Below are 16,238 nucleotides of genomic sequence, written 5' to 3' on the forward strand. Positions count from 1 at the left end.
GACTACAAAAGACTTTTAAAGTATCTATTACAGATATGTTCATTCCACATGATGGCATATGGAAAATTCTGGGTTTGACCACTGCAGTTAATCACAGTCAATACTAAATGAAATAGCTTACAATACTAAATAAATCTAATTTAATATTTCATACTGTAGGGGAGGAAAACTATTTTTTCCCTTTCCTCTTCTGAATTCTCACTTGAAACTCCTGTAGTAAAAGGCAAATCAGAGGAAAAAAAAAACATACAGATGTTTATTAACATGTATATCTTATGAATACTAGAGAAATACCCAGAGAAAAAGAATATTTTAAAAAGACAACCCTCAGAATGGGAGAAAATAATAGCAAATGAAGCAACAGACAAAAATTAATTTCCAAAATGCACAAGCAGCTCATACAACTCAACAGCAGAAAAACAAATAAAAAGTGGGAAAAAGACCTAAACAGACATTTCTCCAAAGAAGACACACAGATGGCTAACAAACACATGAAAAGATGCTCAACATTGCTCATTATTAGAGAAATGCAAATCAAAACTACAACGAGATATCACCTCACACCAGTCAGAATGGCCATCATCAAAAAGTCTACAAATGATAAATGGTGGAGAGGGTGTGGAGAAAAGGGAATGCTCTTGCACTGTTGGTGGGAACATAAATTGATAAGCCACTATGGAAGACGGTATGGGGATTCCTTAAAAAATTAGGAATAGTTTAAAAAACCAGCAATCCCACTCCTAGGCACATACCCTGAGGAAACCAAAATTGAGAAAGACACATGTATCTCATTGTTCATTGAAGTACTATTTATGATAGCTAGAACATGGAAGCAACCTAGTTGTCCATCAACAGATGAATAGATAAGGAAATTGTGGTACATATACACAATGGAATATTATTCAGCCATAAAAAGGAACACGGTTGAGTCAGTTCTAGAGAAGTGGATGAACCTAGAACCTATTATACAGAGTGAAATAAGTCAGAAAGAGAAAGATAAATATCATATTCTAACACATATATACAGAATCTAGGAAAATGGTACTGAAGAATTTATTTACAAAGCAGCAATGGAGAAACAGACATAGAGAATAGACTTATGGACATGGGGAGAGGGGAGGAGAGGGTGAGATGTATGGAGAAAGTAACATGGAAACTTACATTACCATATGTAAAATAGATTGCCAATGGGGAATTTGCTGTCTGGCTCAGGAAACACAAACAGGGGTTCTGTATCAATCTAGAGCGGTGGGATTGGAAGGAAGGTGGGAGGGAAGTTCAAAATGAGGGGATATATGTATACCTATGGCTGATTCATGTTGAGGTTTGATAGAAAACAACAAAATTCTGTAAAGCAATTATCCAATTAAAAATAAATAATTTTTGAAAAAGAAGTGTTTTCGAACTCTAGCTAAATATTATTAATATCATCACCTAAAGACAACATGGAGGGGGGGAACTATTTGTGGGGCTAGGGGAGAGAGTTACAGAGAGACTACCAGGAAAATCATAGTAAATGATGGTATTATTTGTTACACAGACTTAAGTCTTTTCTTTCTCCATTGATAAGGCTCCAAAGTTTTCTTTAGGGATCATATAGGTAAATCTTTAGAGATAAAAAAAAAAAACAGAAATACTTCCAGTGATGTCAAATTGTCCTGTATCCTACAAATCTTCCCAACCCAAACTAGAAAACAGAGATACATTCTTTTAAACTGTTACTTTAAGGTTGCCAAGGTCTGAGGGCACAGGATCCTGGACAGAAGGGAAGTGGAGGGGTTGCCCTGGACTTCCTGAGTGCCTCTCCCTTGAGGCATCCAGCAATCCACCTGTGATGCTGTAGAAGCCAAGATGCTGAACAATGACTTTTGCAATCTCTGAAAAGGTGGGATAATAGAAATTAAATGTAAGATCCATCAAGGGGGAAACTGAAAGTGTTAGTCACTCAGTCATGTCTGACTCTGTGACCCCAGGGATTGTAGCCCACCAGGCTCCTCTGTCCATAGAATTTCCCAGGCAAGAATGCTGGAGTGGGTTGCCATGCCCTCCTCTGAGGCAGAGGAGTACTCAGAGTTTAGCTTTTCATTTATAAGACATGGAGGAATAAACTGCAAATGTAATGGCGGCCTATAAATAGACGAGCTCTCATAAAGACTGAAATCACAACAAAGATGAGTTCAATAACTGACTGAATTATGGTCATCTTCCCGTAACTTATATAAAGTCCAGAGATTAGAAACTGAAGATAGCTGTCAGTAATCTCACTAGACCTGGAAGAAAGATGGAGTTCATGGAATTCAGGGCTTGCAGAGATGGGGCATTTTTGATGAAGACAATAGTCTTTAAGTTGCCTTCAAACTAAATGTCAAGGAGATGCAAGCAGCTCCCAAAACGACTGATATCTGGCTTTAAATAAGCTGAATTTCATAGTGGGTGAGATGGACTGTATTGAAATGCCTGTGAGAAACAAAACAAAACCTCAATAAAAGAAGATGATCCAATATATTACATTATTTCTAGAAATTTTCCTCTACAGTGTCCAGAAATCATTTTTAAAATTGAGTAAGAAGAGATAAAAATAAATAGGATTATCATGATAATAATAAAGATGAAGATTTTTTAAAAAGATAAAAAATAGATCCAGATGAAGGCTTGGAATTTTGAGACATAGTCTTTAAGATAAGTTAAATTCGTATTTAAAAACAATAGAGATGAATTGGAATTTTTTAAATAAGGAAGTTTGGTTATATAAAATGATTTTAGAAAGCTGGAGAATGAAAAACATACTTTAAGTGAAATTAGTAATTAAAGAGCTAGAATAGAAAGCAGATGAGACACAGTGAAATACAAGTTTGGATATGTGAATAATAAGTCAAGTATAAATATCCAGAGAGAGGAAAACAGGAAAAAGGGAGTACTGTGAACACACAGCGAAATACAAGTTTGGATATGCAAATAACAATTCAAATATAAATATCCAGAGAGAGGAGAACAGAAAAAGGGTTACCATGAACAGGTCTAACATACAGATAATTGGAATCCTAGCAGGATAAACAGAATGAGATAGAAAAGCTATCTGAAAAATAATAACTGATGATTTCCAAAACTAGTCAATTATACAATTCAAAGATTTAAGGAATTTTTGAAACTCCAAATAGAATACAGAAAGTGAAAATAACACATATTATAGGAAAACATCTAAAATGTCAAAAAGAAAATATTATAAACAACTAGATATGTTTAAAAATAATTATAAGAAGAATTGACTCAGCAACATAAATGAGAGGAAAACAAGACCATGGGACGACTTCTTTTTCAAGAGCTGAAAGAAAAGTAACAACAGAAACCAACAAAGAATTATACAAGTAGTAAAAACTCAAACAAACAACAAAAAAAAACCTTCAAAAATGAAGGCAAAATAGAAACAATTTTTAGGCAAAAAAATACTGAGATTCTTCAACAGCAGCAGATTTTCCATTTTAAAAAATGCAAAAGAAGTTTTGAAAGTAAAAGTATGTTACAACTGATGAGCTGGACTTCATTGAAATTAAAAGCTTCTGTTCTAAGATAATGCCAAGAGACTGAGAAAATAAGGCACAGATAAGGAGAAACAATTTGCCAAGGCCTATTAAAGGACTCAACCCAAATGTACAAAATATCTTTAAACCTCAACAGTAAGACCAACAACCTGAATAAAAAATGGACAAAAGACCTGAACTGATGAAGACAACAAGATGGCAAATAAGTGAAATAAGCATATGAAAATGTGCTCTACAAAATACGTCACGGGGAAATGAAAATTTTAAAAATTAGATATTATTACACATCTATTAGAAAAGCCAATAATACATAACACTGATAGTGCCAAATGCTGGTTAGGATGTGGAACAATAAGAATTCTCATTGGGAATGCAAAATAGTATGATCACATGCATAGACAATTTGGTGATTTCTGACAAAACTAAGCATACTGTTACCATATGATCCAGTAATCACATTTCTTGGTATTTACTCAAAGCAAAAAATTCAGGCCCACAAAAAATACTTGCACATGGTTGGGTTCAGTAACTTTATTTATAATTATGACAATTTGGAAATAATCAAGATGCCCTATGGTAGGTGAATACATGAACTATGGTACATCCAGACAATGACATATTATTCAATACTAAAAACAACTGAAACATTAAGCCATGACAAGACATGGAAAAACCTTAAATTAACATTTTTAAGTGAAAGAAGCCAGATTGAAAGACTGCATACTATGTAGTTTCAAGGATATGACATTAAGTAAAAATATCAGTGTTTCCAGAAGAAGTGGAAAGAACTTATATGCAGAATCTTTAGGGCAATAAAAACACTTCAGGTGATACAATAATGATGGATACATGTCACACATTTGTACAAGCTCATAGAAGGCACAACTTCAAGAGTGAATATTAATGTAAATTATGAACTTTGGAAGATTTTAATGTGTCAATATAGGTTCATCAATTTTAACAAAGGTGCCACAGTGGTGGGAGATGTTAAAATGGGTAAGGCTATGGACACTTGGTAAAATGAAAAAAAAAAATATGATGCATATGTATATGTCTCTGTGTGCATGTGCGCGCGTGTGTGTGTATACAGCTAGTCACTCAGTCATTTCAGACTCTTTGCAACCGTATGGAGTGTAACACACCAGAATCTTCTGTCCACAAGATTTCCCAGACAAGGATACTAGAATGGGTAGCAATTCCATCCTCTAGGGTATCTTCTTGACCCAGGGATTGAACCTGGGTCTCTTATATTTCAAGCAGAACCTTCCTTGTCACAGCCACCAGGGAAGCCAGTACGGGGGGGGGGGGGGGGGGGGTGGCGAGGGCTTCCCCAGAGGCTCAGTGGTGAAGAATCTGCCTACAATGCAGAAGACATGGGAGATGTGGCTTTGATCCCTGGGTCACGAAGACCCCCGGGAGGAGTAAGTAGCAAGCCACTGAAGTAGTCTTACATAGAAACACACCATGGACAGAGGAGGCTGCCGGGCTGCAGTCCCTAGGGCCACAAAGAGTCCCTGAGCACACATGCATATATACAGAGAGAGAGTGAGAAAGAATTGAGAGAGTCAGACAGCCAGAGAGATAGAGGAAGACAAAGAATGATTTTAAGGAACTAGCTCATGTAGATACAATTATGTAGATACAAGTCCAAAATCTGCATGATGTTGGATTTAGGCCTGCGGGCTAAAGATGCGGGGAAGACTTGTTCAGGTCCTTATGTAGCCTAATTAGCTGAATTCTCTTCTTCAGGAAGGTCAACTATTTTAAGATCTTTCACTGATTATATGAGGCCCACCACATTATGGAGAGCAATCTGCTTTCCTCAATATCTACTGATTTAAATGCTAGTTCCACAAAAACAACAGAAAAACCTCCAGAAAAACATCTAGAGTAATATTTGACACAGTATCTGAGTACCATGACCCAGGGTGACACATAAAATTAACCACCATACCCTATTTCCCTAAATATGATATTCCTGTTTATCCTCCTTAATCATCCTGTAATTTCACCATTATGCTATTAGCCATATTCAGATGCTTTTCTTCACAGCTAGAGTATAATCTGCATGAGAGAGTCTACCTGATCTGTTTCATTCTTGCTGTACCATTATCAGAAAGTTCAGTGAAAGTGTTAGTCACTCAGTTGTATCCAACTCTTTGTGACCCCACAGACTGCAGCTCACCAGGCTTCTATGTTCATAGAATTCTCCAAGCACTTGGCAAATATTTAATACTTATATTTAAAGTGAAAAAATCAAAGATTGCGTATCAGAGACACTTGGAAGAAAATCTTTGAAAGTTTGGTCACTGAGATAGGTAGCATATAAAAATTAATTCCAACTATCAGGTCATATGACTGTGGGTACTTATTGCATATAAAAATCTGGTTGAAGACCAGATATAGCTATAAAGGTTTTAGCCAGATACCAGGGAGGAAAAAATCCAGGAGATCTGGAAGTATAAAATGTGATTACTGAGTAAAGGATGGGACAAGATATGTAAGGGTAATTGTAAAGGTTACAAAATAGGTGGAATTTCCAAGAGAGCTACACAAATAAGATGCTACCTAATAAATCACTCAATTGTAGAAAGTGTGCACTGTACTCATTTTGATTTTTATCATTTTTATTAATTATGCAATTTATACACTCTAAGTCAGAGTGATAGAAGCAGAGATACAGAGGAAAGTGAAAGAGAACTTGGAAATCCTGAGAATGTAAGTCATTTATTCCAGTTCACACAGCCAATATGTGGCAGAATAGGAATAGCTTTGGCATCAGCATCTGTCTTAGCCTGCTGTCTCTTTAGACTCATGCTCACGTTTAGGAGATGAGTTCAGAGAAAAAGCACTGAGAAATTATTGCATACCTAGCCAAGATAATATAATATTACAGACAAGATAAAGTTCTCAATAAAAGACAGTCAGTGATGCCACATAACTGTAAGGAAGAGGAGGACTGAATAAGAAATTGTGTGGTTCCCTTTAATTTTAACATCTGCAGTTTAATAAAAAACTGAAATAAATGAGGTACCTTAAGTTTAGAAAAGGTGTCTTCTAAGATATTAATTATTCTTCCTCTCTGTTCTCTGAACTGAAATAATTAGCTTTCACTAGCCTTTTTCCTGTTTGTCATTTTGACTTTTAGATCTCAAGGGCATCGTCCTCTTGGTTGTTCTTTCAAATATCTGTTATAATGGTAACCATCTGCTATTTAGAGCACTTCTAATGGCATAATAGTCTCTTTGCTGCCAGTCAATTAAAATAAACAAGAAGAAAATTCTATTTTTTTTTCCAGGCTGCCAGAATATTATTCTAAAATTTGGCATTTATATTATCCAGAAAAAAGAAATGAAGAATGCTCTAATCAATCTGCATGCTAAGTTGCTTCAGTCCTGTCCAACTCTTTGTGACCTTAGGGACTATAGCCCCCAGGTCCCTCTGTCCATGGGATTTCCCAGGCATGAATAGTGGAGTGAGTGGGCTGCCATGCCCTCGTCCAGGGCATCTTCCCAACCCAGAGATCAAACCTGGATCATTTGTGTCTCCTGCATTGGCAAGCAGGTTCTTTATCAGTAGGTTCTTTATCTTCCCACCTGGGAAGCCCAAGATCTTTTTTTTTTTTTTTAACCTGATCATTGCACTTTTAAAGTGTTCATTATATACAGAAAGACAAATTTTGTGTTTATCTCTGGACCTCAGAAACAGTTGCAGGCAACCTTAGTGTATGTCAGGTTTTTGTTTGGGATCGTTTAAAGTCTCAAGCACTCATAGGCTCAATGCGAGAAAAAGGTTGCATAGATTTGGACTGGTTTCCATCCATTGGTTCCCACTTAAGAAATAGCTCAGCTGAAGATCAGTTAAAAGTGTGAAAAGAAGCTGTAAAGTGAAGTGCTCCACAGTTCAGAGGTCAACAATTTTCAGTGTCTGAATGATTGACCTCCATAAATTGCCCATAAAATACATAATATAAATGACACAAGGGTGAGACAAACCCTATTAAGTGATGTAGAAGTAAGGACATACTAAACTAAAGGAAGAAATCTGAAGATCTTTTCTATTATCCAAATTACTCTTCTGGTGAAGAACAGAAAATTGCATTAAAACTCAAATTGGAAGTAGTCTATAGTTTCACAGTATGTTTTTCCTCTGTTTAAGTTTATACCTAAATACCTAAAGTCTGATAGGCATCCAAACAAGACTGTATTTTCTTAAGGTTCTTCAGTACCCACCTTCATTGCTAATTCCTCTGATCTGTTATCAGTCATCATCTTGTTAAACCTTCTGAAATATTTCACTCCTCCAACCACGTTATGCGTGTTTTTCATTTCTTTCACACTGTTATTCTAGAAAACTTTTCTCAATTGTTTTGCCTAATAATGCACTGCTCTTGTATCTGCAATTATTAATTATAAGCCTACTTTACTGGCTCTTCTCTTGCCATCAGATTAAAAATTAATAAGGGGAGAAAAGAAAAACAAACCTCTAGGCACTATTTTCAGCTCTTTTTTTCTTGATTTACATGGTCACTTGGACTATTTAAATCACAGGACAGTTTTACAGACCAAGTCTCTGACATGACTCTTAATTTTTCAATCCTTAACACACAAAGCACCCCATAAATCTCTTTCCATGACTCCTTTTAGAGGAATTTGTGGTTCTCTCTTTCTAGCCTGTTCACTCTGATAGCTGCTCCCTTTTCTATAACAAATTCTGCTCCTTCAAAACACAATACAAAATGCACATACTCTTTGAGGGATTCTGCTACTTCATAGGAAAAAAAGTAGTATTTTCAGTTTCTCTGTTCAGAGAGTGTATTATTATGTCCAGCACCCACTGCCCTCAATTGTGATTTTTAAAATTTTTTAATATTTCTACCACATTATGCAGTGAACAAAGAGCCTGAGTCTTGTCATCTTTATCTCTGCCATTGGGTTTAGCCTTGTACTCTTTCAACACAGAGAGCCCTTAATAAATGTTAGTTGTTTTTCTTTGACAATGGCATTTTAAATTTCCCTAAAACCTTATAAGAATCTACAATGATATAGTTTCTTTAAACAGGGAACTGCAAGCATAAATTAGCTTTACTTTTTTTTTTCCTCTTAAGAAAGTATATCTAATTTTAGGCTTTCATTGTGAGATCTATATTCAGTGCTTTCTCTGGGACTAGATGCTCTTCCTCTGGGACTAGATGCTCTTCCTGTAAAACAACTGAGTTTTCTGAAGAGTAAATGAAAATTGGTAGGTTTTTTTTTTGGCAAGATGAATACATTCTTAAACATTAAAATAACTTAGGCTTATTTTGAAGATACATCATTAATCATAATATTCTCAAATATGTGGTTGATATATTGTATCTTTAGTATGATGTTTAATTAGAGCATGAACAAACTGTTATTTTTAATACACATATTTTATATAAATTCCTTCAGTACTACTCCAAAGATTCATCATCTTTTCCAGATAACAAAATTTTCCTATTTTAATTGTTTGTCTTCTGTTTCTTAACCTTTGGCTGTTTTTTCAACTTTGAAATCACAAAGAGGCAGGATAATTAGCTGGAAGTTCAGTTCAGTTCAGTTGCTTTGTCATGTCTGACTCTCTGCGACCCCATGGACTGCAGCACGCCAGGCTTTCGTGTCCATCACCAACTCCAGGAGCTTGTTCAAACTCATGTCCATCGAGTCTGTGATGCCATCTAACCATCTCATCCTCTGTCGTCCCCTTCTCCTCCTGCCTTCAATCTTTCACAGCATCAGGGTCTTTTCCAATGAGTCAGTTATTCATATCAGGTGGCCAAAGTACTGGAGTTTCAGCTTCAGCATCAGCCCTTCCAATGAATATTCAGGACTGATTTCCTTTAGGATAGACTGATTTGATCTCCTTGCAAACCAAGGGACTCTCAAGAGTATTCTCCAATACCGCAGTTAAAAAGCATCAATTCTTTGGTGCTCAGCTTTCTGTATTGTCCAACTCTCACATCCATACACGACTACTGGAAAAACCATAAAGTCTCTGCTTTTTAATATGCTGGACCTTTGTTGAAAAAGCAATGTCTCTTCTTTATAACATGTTGTCTAATTTGGTCATAGCTTTTCTTCCAAGGAGCAAGTGTCTTTTAATTTCATGGCTGCCACTATGGAAAACAGTGTGGAGATTTCTTAAAAAACTGGAAATAGAACTGCCATATGACCCAGCAATACCACTTCTGGGCATACACACTGAGGAATCCAGATCTGAAAGAGACACGTGCACCCCAATGTTCATCGCAGCACTGTTTATAATAGCCAGGACATGGAAGCAACCTAGATGCCCATCAGCAGATGAATGGATAAGGAAGCTGTGGTACATATACACCATGGAATATTACTCAACTGTTAAAAAGAATTCATTTGAATCAGTTCTAATGAGATGGATGAAACTGGAGCCCATTATACAGAGTGAAATAAGCCAGTACGATGAAGACCATTACAGTATACGAACACATATATATGGAATTTAGAAAGATGGTATCGATAACCCTATATGCAAAACAGAAAAAGAGACACAGAAGTACAGAACAGACTTTTGGACTCTGTGGGAGAAGGTGAGGGTGGGATGTTTTGAAAGAACAGCATGTATATTATCTATGGTGAAACAGATCACCAGCCCAGGTGGGATGCATGAGTCAAGTGCTCGGGCCTGGTGGGCTGGGAAGACCCAGAGGAATCGGGTGGAGAGGGAGGTGGGAGGGGGGACTGGGATGGGGAATACATGTAACTCTATGGCTGATTCATATCAATGTATGACAAAACCCACTGAAAAATTTTAAAAAAAAGAAATAAAAAATAAAAAAATTTAAAAAAAGAATATAAAAAAAAAATAATAATTTCATGGCTGCACTTACCATCTGCAGTGACTATGGAACCCAAGAAAATAGTCTCACTGTTTCCATTGTTTCCCCATCTATTTGCCATGAGCGATGGGATCAGATGCCATGATCTCAGTTTTCTGTATGTTGAGTATTAGTCCAGCTTTTCACTCTCTTTCACTTTCATCGAGAGGCTTTGTAGTTCTTCTTTACTTTCTGCCATAAGGGTAGTGTCATCTGCATATCTGAGGTTATTGATATTTCTCCCGCCAATGTTGATTCTAGCTTGTGTTTCATCCAGCTCAGCGTTTCTCAGGATGTACTCTGCATAGAAGTTAAATAAGCAGGGTGACAATATACAGCCTTGACGTAGGCTTTTCTCTATTTGGAACCAATCTGTTGTTCCACGTCCAGTTAAAACTGTTGCTTCTTAACTTGCATACAGATTTCTCAGGAGGCAGGAGAGGTGGTCTGGTATTCCCATTTCTTTCAGAATTTTCCACAGTTTGTTGTGATCCACACCAAAAAAGGTTTTGGCTAGTCAATAAAGCAGAAGTAGATGTTTTTCTGGAACTCTCTTGCTTTTTCTATGAACCAACAGATGTCAGCAACTTGATCTCTGGTTCCTCTGCCTTTTCTAAATCCAGCTTGAAAACAGCAAGCTCATGGTTCACGTAATGTCAAACTCTGGTTTGGATAATTTTGAGCATTACTTTGCTAGTGTGTGGGATGAGTGCAATTATGTGGTAGTTTGACCACTCTTTGGCATTGCCTTTCTCTAGGATTGGAATGAAAACTGACCTTTTCCAGTCCTATGGCCACCGCTGAGATTTCCAAGTTTGCTGGCATATTGTATGCAGCACTTTCACAGCATCATCTTTCAGGATTTGAAATAGCTCAACTGTAATTCCATCACCTCCATTAGTTTTGTTCATTGTGATGCTTCCTAAGACCCACTTGACTTCACATTCCAGGATATCTGGCTCTGGGTGAGTGATCACACCATCGTGGTTATCTATGTCATAAAATTGTTTTTGAATAGTTCTTCTGTGTATTCTTGCCTCCTCTCCTTAATATCTTTTTCTTCTGTTACGTCCATACAATTTCTGTCCTTTATTGTGCCCATCTTTGCATGCAATGTTCCCCTGGTATATCTAATTTTCTTCAAGTGATCTCTAGCTGTTCCATTCTATTTTTTCCTCTATTTCTTTGCACTGATCACTGAGGAAGGCTTTCTTACCTCTCCTTGCTATTCTTTGTAATTCTGCATTCAAATGGATATATCTTTCCTTTTCTCCTTTGCCTTTAGCTTCTCTTTTTTTCTTAGCTATTTATAAGGCCTCCTCAGACAACCATTTTGGGTTTATCCATTTCTTTTTGTTGGGGATGGTCTTGATCACTGCCTCCTGTAGAGTGTCACAAACTTCCATCCATAGTTCTTCAGGCACTCTGTCTATCAGATCTAATCTCAAATCTATTTGTCACTTCCACTGTATAATTGTAATGGATTTGATTTAGGTCATACCTGAATGGTCTAGTGGTTTTCCCTGCTTTCTTCAATTTAAGTTTGAATTTGACAATAATGGGTTTGTGATCTGAGTCACAGTCAGCTCCTGGTCTTGTTTTCACAGACTGTGTAGAGCCTCTCTATCTTTGGCTGCAAAGAATATAATCAATCTGATTTAGGTGTTGACCATCTGGTGATGGCCGTGTGTAGAGTCTTCTCTTATGTTGTTGGAAGAGAGTGTTTGCTATAACCAGTGCATTCTCTTGGCAAAACTCTGTTAGTCTTTGCCCTGTTCCATTTTGTACTCCAAGGGCATATTTGCCTGTTACCAGGTATCTCTTGACTTCCTTCTTTTGCATTCCAGTCCCCTATAATGAAAAGGACATCTTTTTTTAGGTGTTAGTTCTAGAATGTTTTGTAGGTCTTCATAGATCCGTTCAAATTCAGCTTCTTCCACATTACTGTTTGGGGCATAGACTTGGGTTACTGTGATATTGATTGGTCTGTCTTGGAAACGAACAGAGATCATCCTATCGTTTTTGAGATTGCATCCAAGTACTGCATTTCAAACTCTTTTGTTGACTATGAGGGCTACTCACTTTACTCTAAGGGATTCTTGCCCACAGTGGTAGATACAATGGTCATTTGAGTTAAATTCACCCATTCCAGTCCATTTTAGTTCACTGATCCCTAAAATACCGATGTTCACTCTTGCCATCTCCTATTTGACCACTTCCAGTTTACTGTGATTCATGGACCTAACATTCCAGGTTCCTATGGAATATTGCTCTTTACAGCATCGGACTTCACTTCCATCACCAGTCACAGCCACAACTGGACGTTGTTTTTGCTTTGGCTCCGTGTCTTCATTCTTTCTGGGGTAATTTCTCCACTCTTCTCCAGTAGCATATTGGGCACCAATCGACTTGGGGAGTTCATCTTTCATTGTCCTATCTTTTTGCCTTTTCATACTGTTCATGGTGTTCTCAAGGCAAGAATAGTGAAGCTAGATGCCATTCTCTTTTCCAGTGGATCACGTTTTGTCAGAACTCTCCACCATCCGCCATCCATCTTGGGTGACCTTACATGGCATGGCTCACAGTTTCATTGAGTTAGACAAGACTGTGGTCCATGTGACCAGATTGATTAGTTCCCTATGATTGTGTTTTTCATTATGTTTGCCCTCTGAGGGATAAGGATAAGAGGTTTATGGAAGCTCCCTGATAGGAGAGACTGACTGAGGAGGAAACTGGGTCTTGTTCTAATGGGCATGGCCATGGCCATGCTCAGTAAATCTTTAATCCAATTTTCTGTGGATGGGCAGAGCTGTACTCCCTCCCTGTTGTTTGACCTGAGACCAAACTATGGCAGAGGTGATGCAGATAATGGAGACCTCCTTCAAAATGTCTTGTGCAATCACTGCCACACTCAGTGCCCCCGACCCTGCAGCAGGCCACCGCCGAACCATGCCTCCGCCAGAGATTCCTGGCCACTCACAGCAAGTCTGGGTCAGTGTCTTGTGGGATCACTGCTCCTTTCTCCTGCATCCTGGTGTGCACAGGGTTTTGTTTGTGCCCTCCAAGAGTCTGCTTCCACCGTCTTTGAAAGTTCTGGTGGCTCTATGGTGGGGTCATTTGTGACCTCCTCTAAGAGGGCTTATGCCACACACAGGTCCGGGGCACCCAGAGCTCCCTCCCCTGAGACAGGCCACCGCTGACCTTCACCTCCACAGGAGACACTGAAACACTCAAAGGCAGGCCTGGATCAGTGTCTGTGGGGTCTCCTGGTGCACAAAAGCTGTTCTTTAGCCATCTGAGCATCTCCAGCAGGTGTGGGTTTTTATTCTAAACACAATTTTGCCTCTCCTTCTGTCTTTCTGCAGCTTCTTCTTTGCCCTCGGACATAGGGTATCTTTTTTTGGAGGGATCCCACAATCTCCAGTCAATGTTTGTTCAGCAGCAAGTTGTAATTTTGAAGTTCTCACAGGAGATGAGTGCACGTCCTGCTACTTCACAATCTTGTGGAATGGTTTCTCGGCCTTCTGGCTATGAACAAATGTAGTGTCTGTTCTTATCAGTTTAATTAGGTGGAAAGCTGTCTATGAAACATCTTGATTGTTGAATGGAATTCCATGGGCCTGGTCCACTTTCACATAAGAGATCGATTTTAATATAAGCATGCTTTCTCAGAAGTGTCATTTACTGACATCTAAATTCACCCAATTCAAGAAGTTGATTTAAAATGAATCATAGTTGCAAGTCTGTAAAGCTAATTCCATGGCAATGGTTTTACCAAAATCAGAAAGACTAAACAACTTAATATTTAGTAGAATTTGGTTCAGATGGTAAAGCGTCTGCCTATGAAGTGGGAGACCTGGGTTTGATCCCTGGGTTAAAAAGATCCCATGGAGAAGGAAATGGCAACCCACTCCAGCATTCTGGCCTGGAGAATTTCAAGAATGGACAAACCTGGTAGGCTACAGTCCATGGGATCGCAAAGAGTCGGACACAACTGAGCGACTTCACTTTCACTTTTCACACTTATTTACTTTAAAGGACTGTTCATATCGTTCTCAAGGCTAGACTGCTGAAGAGGTTTGCCACTCCCTACTGTAATAGACCACATTTTGTCAAAACTCTCCACCATGACCTGTCCATCTTGGGTGGCCCTACATGGCATAGCTCATAGTTTCACTGAGTTAGACAAAGCTATGATCCATGTGATTAGTTTGGTTAGTTTTCTGTGATTGTGGCTTTCATTCTCTCTGTTCTCTGATGGATGAGGACAAGAGACTTGTGGAAGCTTAACAATGGGAGGGACTGCCTGTGGGGAAAACTGAGTCTTGTTTTGATGGGTAAGGCCATGCTCAGTAAATCTTTAATCCAATGTTCTATTGATGGGTGGGGCTGTGTTTCCTCCCCATAGTTTAGCTGAGGCCAAAAGATGTTAGGCCTCATGGCAACCTCGTCCAAAAGGACTTATGCTAGGGAGCTGCGCCTTCCAGGACTGCTCCTGTCAGCTTCCCTGAGCCTATGGCCAGTCACCATAGACCCACGCCTCCACTGGAGATTCCCAAACACTCAAAGGCATGTCTGCCTCAGTCTCTTATGGGGTGACTGCTCCTTTCTCCTGTGTCTTGGTGCCCTCCAAGTATCTGTTTCCCCAGTCCTGTGGAAGTTCTGGAATCAAATCCTGCTGACCTTCAAAGCCAGATTCCCTGGGGATTCTCAGTCCCTCTCCCAGATCTCCAAGGTTTTGGGAAGTCTATTGTGGAGCCTAGAACTTTGCAACAGTGTAAGAACTTCTATGGTATCATTTGGTTCTCCAGTTTGTGTATTGCCCACTCAGCAGCTCTATAGTGGGGATGATGGTGACCTCCTCCACAAGGACTTATGCCACACACCATGCCTCTCAGGACTGCTGCTGCCAGAGCTTCTGTCCCCAAGGCAAACTGGTGACCTATACCTCTGTAGGGGACCCTCAAACAGTGAAAGGCCCAGGGGTGCATAAATATCCCTGGCATTTAACTTGTCCACAGGAAACATTTATGGAACAAATACATGAACAATGATATTTTTCTATTGTGGTTTACTTTTTGTTTTCAAAGGAAGTTATATTAGATGACAACTTTCCTGCTTTAATAGTCTTCTTGTTAAAATGTTGTTAAATTTATATCAATGCACCAAAGATTGCTTCACTGCTTTTTAAAATGCAAATGTCTAGAAATTATTATCTTAGAGGGCAATTTTCTGAGTGTGGTCACATAAATTCCTAAGAATTTTTAATTCCACTCCCATCTCACCCAAACTTTACTCTCTTCTGTAATGAAGAAACTACCTTAATGGCTGAGTATAGGATTCAGTCTGATGCAAAATTCTGACCCAGGAAAACAAAAGGAACTAGTCAAGTCAAACCCATGTTGAAAAGCAACATTTAAGAAAACAATAAAGAATACCCAAATCCAGAAGTTCAAGTTGAGGGCAGAGTCAGAAGAAGTCATGATGAAGTGATGGAGATAGAAACTGAGCCAATGATCATCTGGAAGATGAGAAAGGCAGCCCCAGATTGTCAACTCTACTTCTGACAATTGACTATGTAAATCAGAGGTTCTCACACCCAACTCCTTTGTTGTTCAGTCACTAAGTCATGTCTGACTCTTTGGGCCTCATTTACAGCAGCATGCTAGGCTTCCCTGTTCTTCACTATCCCCCAGAGTTTGCTCAAACTAATGTCCATTGAGTCAGGGATAACATTTAACCATTTCATCCTCTGTCATCCCTTTCTCTTCCTGACATCAATTATTCTCATCATCAGGGTCCTTTCCAATGGGTCGGCTCTCTGC

General features: G+C 38.6%; 1 pseudogene; it reads left to right on the top strand.

Moving 5' to 3' along the window:
* Positions 1-13,921: 13,921 nt before the first annotated feature.
* On the top strand, positions 13,922-14,047 carry LOC136170178 (U2 spliceosomal RNA; annotated as a pseudogene).
* Positions 14,048-16,238: the final 2,191 nt, after the last annotated feature.

This window comes from Muntiacus reevesi, chromosome 5 (genome assembly GCF_963930625.1).
Source record: "Muntiacus reevesi chromosome 5, mMunRee1.1, whole genome shotgun sequence".
NCBI classification, from domain to species: Eukaryota; Metazoa; Chordata; class Mammalia; order Artiodactyla; family Cervidae; genus Muntiacus; species Muntiacus reevesi.